Source organism: Nicotiana tabacum, chromosome 22, assembly GCF_000715075.1.
Source record: "Nicotiana tabacum cultivar K326 chromosome 22, ASM71507v2, whole genome shotgun sequence".
Lineage (NCBI taxonomy): Eukaryota > Viridiplantae > Streptophyta > Magnoliopsida > Solanales > Solanaceae > Nicotiana > Nicotiana tabacum.
The window spans coordinates 21,173,034-21,183,347 of record NC_134101.1 but is presented as its reverse complement, the minus strand read 5'-3'; positions in this window follow the sequence as shown (position 1 = coordinate 21,183,347).

Here is a 10,314-nt window from a genome sequence, read left to right as displayed (position 1 = left end):
CCTCTTCGCGTTCACGACTTCCAAGTCGCGTTCGCGTAGGCTACCCCAACCTCTGCTCCGCGTTCGCATCTCCGTCATCGCATTCGCAATGGGAAAATCCCAAAAGCCCCAAAATCCTTCTTTGCGAATGCATAAATCCCCTCGCGTTCGCGAAGAACAAAACTTGACACCATCAACTAGAAATAACAAATCATCCAAACTTTGTCCGAAACCACCCTGAATCTCACCCTAGGCCCCCTGGACCCCGTCTAATCAGACCAACAAGTCCCAATACCTTATACAAACTTATCCAAAGTCTCGAAATGCCACAAATAACATCAAAATCATGAATCATCGATCAAAATCTTTCTTTCAACTTTCAAATTCCAAACTTCGACGAACACGTCCGAATCATATCAAAATATTCCGGAATGATAACAAACTGTACGTACAAGTTACAAATCATGATTCAAACCTATTCCAACGCTGAGAACCACAAAGGGACATCGATAACACCCAAAATTCACGTCAACGTCGGCGTTAGGCAAGCCAACGGTGAACTATCAACTTAGTTATTCATTTTATTATTTTTAAAATCCTGAAATTTGTTAGGTGGAGACATAAATGCGTTAAAGTCGTAGAGCAGTACAATTTAAATATTATACAAGTAAAAGTGTATCGAGGTTAAGCAAACCATAAATAAATCCTAGAACATCCAAAAATCCGGTGTCACAAGTGCATGTGGATTTACTAAAGAGTACAAAAATAATACAACATTAGTCTGGAATGTAAATAAGACAGGATAAAGTAAATATTACGACGAAGACTATATCTACTGCGATACGTAGCCTAGAATACAGCTCACCATAAAGTCTCCTCAACAACTGTGCCTAAGCACCCAGATGACCACCAAACTCACCTATCAGATACTGCACATTTAGTGCAAAAGTGTAGTATGGGTACATAAATCAACGCGTATCCAGTAAGTATCTAGCCTAACCTTGGAGAAGTAGTGATGAGGGGTCTACACTGACACTTACTAGATGTCCAATAAAGCAGTATGCTAAATCCTAAACAGATATGAAGCTCAACACTAATAGTGGGATGAAACGGTAATCAACATAATCTTTCAGAAATTTCTTTTAAAGGTATGAATTTCTCAGTCTTGTATTCTACCTCAACAGCTCATATGTATAAAGAGCCAGTATCAAACGGATAAGAAATTCCATATAAAATGCAAGGCATCAGTGGAAGGATAATCTCATAAATATTCAGATTACTAGCGATATAACGCACGATTATGCCGAGGTCGTACTGCCCGATCCCATTAGAAATATGATATTTTCGAGGCGAACGACCCGATCATATAATAGTGTGTACACTGCCAAGGGTTGAGTGACACAAACCATAGATGCATCTATTATACTGCCGAGGCGAGCGACCCGCTCCCATAAAAGTAAGGTACAAAGCCCTGCCGCGACGAATGGCCCGATCCCATTAGAGTAAGAAGTTCTAACCGTGTCCTTGACCCCACTCACGAATATATGTGTGAGTTATGGAATTTAAGGAAAACTTCGCAATAAATACACGCAACGGGGGAGAAATTCATAAGGGAAGCACAAATTATTCCCCGGATTATCTAGTAGCTCGTCATATCTCTACAATATCGAGTCTATCACCCTATGCAAGTTTAGTCTCAAGTCGTAACACGAAATAAGGAATTTCACTAGCAAATATAAATCAAATAGTACAATTATAGCATGGCGTGAACATAAGTCTACCCAGACATAATCAGGAGTTCTAGCATACACACAGACACCCGTCACCTCAAACGTGCGTAGCTCAGTCACCTCATCCGTGCGTAGCTCCCACAACATGTAGCACATAAGAATATAACACCTACGGGGTAAATTCCCTCTCACAGGGTTAGACAGGAGACTTACCTCGCTCTGAAGTTCTATAACTGGCTCCATGACCACTCTGACACCTCAAGCCGATGCCCGTCGCTCGGAAACTAGTCAAACAATGTGCAAACCAATAAAAATATACTCTAATACTCATAATAAATCAATTTACAACAATTCCGAATTCCGCTCGAAAAGTCAATAAAGTCAACCCTCGGCCCCACGTGCCCGGATTCCGAATATTTCTGAAGATAAATTTTACCCATAACATTATGAGCTCAAATATATGGTTTATTTCCAATTCCATGTCCAATTTCGTTGTCGAAATCCAAAAATACCAATTTCTAGGTTTCTTTCAAAATCCCACATTTTCCATAACATTTCATGTATAAAACCGTATATAACTCATGTATTTAACTCACAATGGGTGGGAATAGCTTACCTCATAATGGATGACAAAAATCTCCTCTTCAATAATTACAAAAGTCACCCAACCAAGTGAAAAATGAGTCAAATTGGCAAAACCCCCGACTTAAAACCATTCTGCCCAGGCCCATCATTCATCATGATCGCGGAAGCTCCTTCGCGATCGTGAAGGCTAAAACAACAACCTCCAAAATTTACTCTTTGCAGTCGCGACCAACTAGCCGCATTCGTGAAGACTTTAGATCCCACTGCCTCATGTTCGCAGGCCACGAGCCGCGTTCACGAAGGCCTAGCACCTGACATGCCCTAACTCCCCTTCCTCTTCGCCTTCACGACTTCCAAGTCGCGTTCGCGTAGGCTACCCAAACCTCTGCTCCGCGTTCGCATCTCCTTCATCGCGTTCGCAATGGGAAAATCCCAGAAGCCCCAAAATCCTTCTTCGCGAACGCATAAATCCCCTCACGTTCGCGAAGAACAAAACTTGACACCATTAACTAGAAAAACAAATCATCTAAACATTGTCCGAAACCACCCCGAATCACACCCGAGGACCCCGGGACCCCATCTAATCATACCAACAAGTCCCAATACCTTATACAAACTTATCCAAAGTCTCGAAATGCCACAAATAACATCAAAATCATGAATCGTCGATCAAAATATTTCTTGCAACTTTCAAATTCCAAACTTCTACGAATGCGTTCGAATTAAATCAAAACATTCCAGAATGATGCCAAACTTTACGTACAAGTTACAAATCGCTATACGAACATATTCCAAGGCTCGGAACCACAAAGATACATAGATAACACCAAAAATTAACTTCAATATCGCCGTTAGGCAAGCCAACGATGAACAAACAACTTAGTTATTCATTTTATTATTTTTAATATCTTGATACGTGTTAGGTGGAGACATAAATGTGTTAAAGCCGTAGAGCAGTACAATTTAAATATTATACAAGTAAAATTGTATCGAGATTAAGTAAATCCTAGAACATCCCAAAATCCGGTGTCACAAGTGCATGTGGATTTACTAAAGAGTACAAAAATAATACAACATTAGTCTGGAATGTAAATAAGACAGGATAAAGTAAATATTACGACGAAGACTATATCTACTGCGATACGTAGCCTAGAATACAGCTCACCATAAAGTCTCCTCAACAACTGTGCCTAAGCACCCAGATGACCACCAAACTCACCTATCAGATACTGCACATTTAGTGCAAAAGTGTAGTATGAGTACATAAATCAACGCGTATCCAGTAAGTATCTAGCCTAACCTTGGAGAAGTAGTGATGAGGGGTCTACACTGACACTTACTAGATGTCCAATAAAGCAATATGCTAAATCCTAAACAGATATGAAGCACAACAGTAATAGTGGGATGAAACTGTAACCAACATAATCTTTCAAAATTTTCTTTTAAAGGTATGAATTTCTTAGTCTTGTATTCTACCTCAACAACTCAGATGTATATAGTGCCAGTATCAAACGTTTAAGAAATACCATATAAAATGCAAGGTATCAGTGAAAGGATAATCTCTTGAATATTCGAACTGCTAGTGATATAACACACGATTATGCCGTGGTCGTACGACCCGACCCCATAAGAAAAATGATACTGTCGAGGCGAACGGCCCGATCCCTTAATAATGTGTAAACTGCCGAGGGTCGAGCGGCACAAACTATAGATGCATCTATTATACTGCCAAGGCGAACGACCCTCTCCTATAAGAGTGTGGTACAATATCCTGTCGCGGCGAACGGCCCGATCCCATTAGAGTAAGAAGCTTTAACTGGTCCTTGACCCCACTCACGAATATACATGTGAGTTATGAAATTTAAAGAAAGCTTTGGAGTGAATACACACAATACTGGAGAAATTCATAAGGGAATAAAAAATTATTCCTCGGATTATCTAGTAGCTCGTTACATCTATACAATAGCGAGTCTATCATCATATGCAAGTCTAGTCTCAAGTCGTAATGCAAAATAAGGAATTACACGAGCAAAGATAAATCAAATAGTACAACTATAGCATGGCGTGAACCTAAGTCTACCCGGATATAATCAGGAGTTCTAGCATACGCACAGACACCCGTCACCTCAAATGTGCATAGCTCCCACAACATGTAGCACATAAGTATATAAAACCTATGGGGTAAATTCCCCCTCACACGGTTAGATAGGAGACCTACCTCACTCCGAAGTTCCGTAACCGGCTCTAACACCACTCTAATACCTCAAACTGATGTCCGTCACTCCAAAACTAGTCAAATAATGTGCAAACAAATAAAAATATACTCTAATACTCATAATAAATCAATTTATAATAATTCCCAATTCTCGAAAAATCAATAAATTCAACCCTCGGGCCCACGTGCTTGGATTTCGAAAATTACCAAAGATAAACTTTACCCATAATATTACGACCTCAAATATATGATTTATTCCCAATTCCATGTCCAATTTCGTGGTCAAAATACAAAAATACCAATTTCTAGGTTTCTTTCAAAATCCCACAATTTTCATTAATTTTCATGTATAAATCCGTATATAACTCATGTATTTAAATCACAATAGGTGGGAATAGCTTACCTCACAATGGATGAAAATAATCTCCTTTTCAAGAACCCCAAAAGTCGCCCAACCAAGTGAAAAATAGGCTAAAACCTCGACTGTAAACCATTCTGCCCATGCCCGTCCATCATCGCGATCGCGGAAGCTCCTTCGCGATCGTGAAGGCTAAAACAACAGCCTCCAGAATTTACTCTACGTGTTCGCGACCAACTCTCCACGCTCGCGAAGCCTTTAGATCCTACGGTCTCATATTCACGGCCGCGAGCCGCGTTCGCGAAGGCTTAACGCCTGACAGGCCCTAGCTCCCCTTGCTCTTTGCGTTCGCGACTTCCAAGTCACGTTTGCGTAGGCAACCCCAAGCCTATGCTCCTTGTTCGTGTCTCCTTCATCGCGTTCACGATGTGAAAATCCAAGCAGCCCCAAAATCCCTCTTTGCGAACTCGTGAATCCCTTCGCGTTCACGAAAAACAAAACTAGACACCAGCATCTAGCAATAGCAAATCATCTAAACTTGGTCCGAAACCACCCTGAATCACCCCCGAGGCCCCCGAGACCTCATCCAATCACACCAACAAGTTCCAATACCTTATACAAAGGCTTGAAATGCCACAAATAACATCAAAATCATGAATCGACGATCAAAATCATTCTTTCAACTTTCAACTTCCAAACTTCGACGAACGCGTCTAAATCATATCAAAATATTTCGGAATGATGCCAAACTTTACATACAAGTTAAAAATTAGGATACGAACCTATTCCAAGGCTCGGAACCTCAAACGGACATCGATAATACCCAAAATTCACTTCAAATCAAACTTTAGAAATTCTTAAACTTTCAAAATGCCAACTTTCCATAATAAGCGCTGAAATGTTCCCGGACCACAGATCTCGTCCAAGTTCACTCCCCTATTCGAGGTTATGAAAACGGGCGATGCAATAGTAATAACCAACAAGAGTCAGGGTCGAATTCCGCAGGGAGCTATATGAATGGGAGTTAGTAGTATATATCTTAGCGTGTGAGTTTGTATATCAAAATTTGAACTTCTGCAAAGTTTGGTTGTTTAAAAACCTAAATTACACTACGATTGCAATTTAGACTAAAACTAGGAAATTGTTCTTGTTGTTTTTCAAATGATATAAAAGGCCTAGGGATATGACCTTCACCTAGGTATTTGCCTAATAGGGTTGTAAACTTTAAAGCTTGTTTTATTGGTCGGGGTGTATTATAGCTATTAACACTCGGTTACCCACTCAATACCTCTCGGTCAGAGAATGATTTTTTCTAATATGTCTTTCTCAAGTCCAAATGGGTATTGAACAAAACGGTTGAATAAAAGCTCAAGTCGGTTTTAGTATCTCTAGGTTCAACCCTTTAATTGGGCTTATCAATCTCTGGATTAACCCAATTTCTTGTTAGCCAAGATTTCCTAGACTAAGTCTCTCTTTCTCAAGTAGATACCAAGTCAAATAGGTATGAACTAATATTTGCAACCATTAATTCTTCAAATAAAAGCAAGAACAAGGCTAAATATTAAACACCCAACCATAACCAAGCAATAAATCAAACACCCATTAAGTTTACACACTAGGGTTGTGTCACAACCCTAGTAAAAATCTAGCTACTCATGCTTAAATTGGAAGAAAAAGAAGAAGAAATGATAATTAAACCCTTATTGCTAATTAAAATTATAAACTCTATGTTCAAAAAGTTCAAAATAGCAAAAACTACTAAAAAGAGTAAAAGGAACCGTCTACTATAGCAGCTGATGTCAAAAGTTAACCTAAAAAAGTGAAACTCTTCTATTTATACATGGTTGGAATTTTCAGACAAAAATGCCCTTTCGGAGGTTCTGCGGCCTCACAATTCCATGTGCGGTCTGCACTTTTCTTCAGCTTGACAGGATTGGAAATCTACGGCCACATAATTCTGATCTGCGGTCGCACTGCCCTCTTTCTGCGGTCCGTACAATTGTAAATACGGCCGCACCTTGTTCCATTGCGGTCCTCACAAATGTGATTGCGGCCGCGTAGCTCTTCTTCGGTGGCTGCACAATAATTGTGCGGTCCGCACTTTTGGTGTACTTGAGATGCAGGTTCTCTGAACTTTTGGTCTAACCAGCTTCTGCGGCCGCACAGCTCATGTGCAGACTGCACTTTGCAACATTCTCTGATGGAAGATTCTTCACAACCTGCGGCTGCAGATGATATTCTGAGGTCCGCACTTCTGAGCTTTTGTGCATGTTTTTGTCCTTGAGTTCAGATTACTCCTTCTTGAGTTGGATTTCATCTCGGGAGCTCATATTCCAATATTCCCGTAATTAAGCACAGTTCATCAGTTTTGGGGAACACAATTAAGCGCTTTTGGACTAAAACAAAGGCTAAAGGGCACTAATAAGTAGTCAAAATCCCCACTTATCAACCACCCGATACTCAACCCGAATATACGCTCAAGTCCTAAATCATCATACAAACCTATTGAAACCTTCAAATCTTGATTCCGAGGTCGTTTACTCAAAAGCCAATCCTTGGTCAACTCTTCCAACTTAAAGCTTCTGAATTGAGAATTTTACATCCGAATCAACTCTGAACTTCTCGAAATTCAACATCGACCACATGTAATAGTCATAAAATAGGAAGTGAAGCTACTCGCGGCCTCAAACCGCCGAACAACGTGCTTGAGCTCAAAACGACCGGTCGAGTCGCTACATCAGGGCATCAATTTCTGAAGAGGAGGAGCTCAGGCTAGAGAGGTACAAGAAGTACCACCCTCCCACTTTCAGTGGCTTGGTGTCAGAGGATGCACTGGGTTTTCTTGAGGAGTGCCACTGCATCCTTCGTACTATGGGTATTGCGGAGTCTAGTGCGGTTTCTTTTACTACGTTCCAGCTTAGGGGAGCGGCTTATCAATGGTGGCGAGCATATGAGTTGGGTAGTCCGGCCTAGTGCAACTTTACTCACTTGGACTTAGTTATCGGATATGTTCTTGAGGGAGTATGTTCCCCAAAGTTTTAGAGATGCATGGCGTGCAGAGTTTGAACAGTTGCATCGGGGTTCTATGACCGTGTTGGAGTATGCGGTTCTGTTCAGTGATTTGGCTAGGTGTGCACCAGCCTTGGTTGCTACTGTTAGAGAGCGTGTTCGTCGATTTATCGAGGGGCTCAACCCCAGTATCAGATTTAGCATGATCCGATAGTTAGATATAAAGATCGTATACCAGCAAGTAGTGGGGATTGCTAGGAGATTAGAGGGTATGCTGACGCGGGAGAGAGAGAAGAGGGAGGCCAAGAGGTCTCGAGATTCTGGCACATACAGTGGTACATGTGCCCCATTTGCTACTCGTCATGGTAGGGGCTATGTTAGTCCCCCTGTTCATTCCGCATTTTCAGCTTTTAGAGGTATTTCGGCCATTCCTAAGCCTCAGGCTCCCTATTATGCACCGTCATTGTGTAGTGCACCTCCTACACGGGGTGCTTTCAGTAGTCAGTCCAACCTATCAGGCCCGAGTCAGCCGCAATAGCCACGTACCCCAAGAGATTATTTTGAGTATGGTGACACTCATCATGTAGTGAGAGATTCCCCCAGACTCCATCGATGTCGCTGATGAGCGCAAAACACACACTTAAATATGTTTGCTAGTTGAATATAGTATAATATAATATCGTATCCACATGGATTGGAGTTAAACAATATTTTTGTATTTTATAGCTTGATTGTTATCTAAGATGATCACCAACTGAGATTTATGTGATTAAAACTAAAATTAACTAAGAATCTAACTTATTGACGAATGACACTCGAACAAAAGTAAGCAAGGAAGATACCAATAGGAGAAAATAGGGATTGATTGGATTGGTGCAAGATAAATGTCTGGGATTTACTCTAGTTAATTCACTTCTAATGTTCAAGTGAGTCTCTCAAATTCACTCAATTAGTAGTTCAAATGTTTAGTAGAAACTCCTCTCTCGATTAAGTCTCAACCTCACAATATGAACCAATTTAAGCTCAGTGAATATATTCAAGAATTCGTAACTGATTGGTCTTTAGGAGAACCTCTCTCGATTATCCTCCTAACTAGGGTTAAACAATAATTCAACTAGCCTCTTTCGATTACTAAGAAGAATTAATGAACTCAACTAACAAGATAATGCAACGATATCACAAGTTATGCCTCTATCGATTACATGAACATGTGAATATATATGCAACAATTAAATCATCCAAAAAGATTCACTACATAAAAACTAGAGTTATAATCCGCAACAAATATCAATATACCAAATCCATCAAACCCTAAAGAAAACTATTCCATAGATATGGATTAATTCATCACAAATAAGTTTAAGTTAAAGGAAAGCATGAACGATCTAAACTCTTGTCTTGAGTAAGGATTGAATGATGAAATCCTTGTGCTCTCTCTTCTCCCACTTCTCCTTAGCTTCCTTAGGTCTTAGATGTGTCAAAAGTCCAGAAAATACTAGTTTTCCATGTATATATACCAAGTAGGGTCAGGCTCAAAGGAAAACACCTTTTCCTACGCGAAATAGGACTCTTTCCGAAATAGGACATGCGCGGCCACACATCTAGGAGTGTGCTCACGTATATGGCCGTGCACTTTGGACAGTGTTTTGCCTCACTTGCATGCCCAGTGTGCGCTCGCGCACCTGGGTGGCGTCCTGCTCGATTCTTCGTCTCTCTCGTTAAGTGCACTATTGTCCGTTGATCCCCGAATGCGATCCCAACTTAATCCTTGGGCTTTTACTCACACTTCAAAGCTCCAGAACAGCTTGAATTCATTCCATAACATCTAAATAGCTCAGAATCACTCCTACAAGGCATAAAACACGCAGTTATTGTAAAACGCTAGCGATTAAAGCTCAAACTCAATTAAAGTGCAGTAAATTAGAGTGCAATAGGCAACTAAAATACGAGATTATAGCCTACCATCAGTCGACGCACCAGTTTCCACCCCACCTGCGCAGCCAGCTAGAGGTGGAGGTCGAGCAGGTAGATGTCACCCTAGAGGGGGAGGCCAGGCCAGATATTACAGGTATTGTTACGGTATTCATATGTGTCATCTTATTTTTCTCTGTATTTTGTCATATCATATGATTCTTTGAGTTCTCCTATCTAGGTGTCTACACCTGTGCAAGATTCTATTATTATTGACAGTCTTTATCGGTCATGTTTAGTTGTTCTCGATGGTTTTGAGATCAGAGCCGATTTATTATTGCTCAGTATGGTAGACTTTGATATTATTTTGGGCATGGACTGGTTATCGCCCTATTATGCTATCCTTGATTCTCATGCTATAATGGTGATGTTGGCTATGCCAGGCCTACCGCGGTTAAAGTAGAGAGGTACTTTAGATTATGTTCCTAGCAGGGTTATTTCATTTCTAAAGGCTCAACGGATGGTTG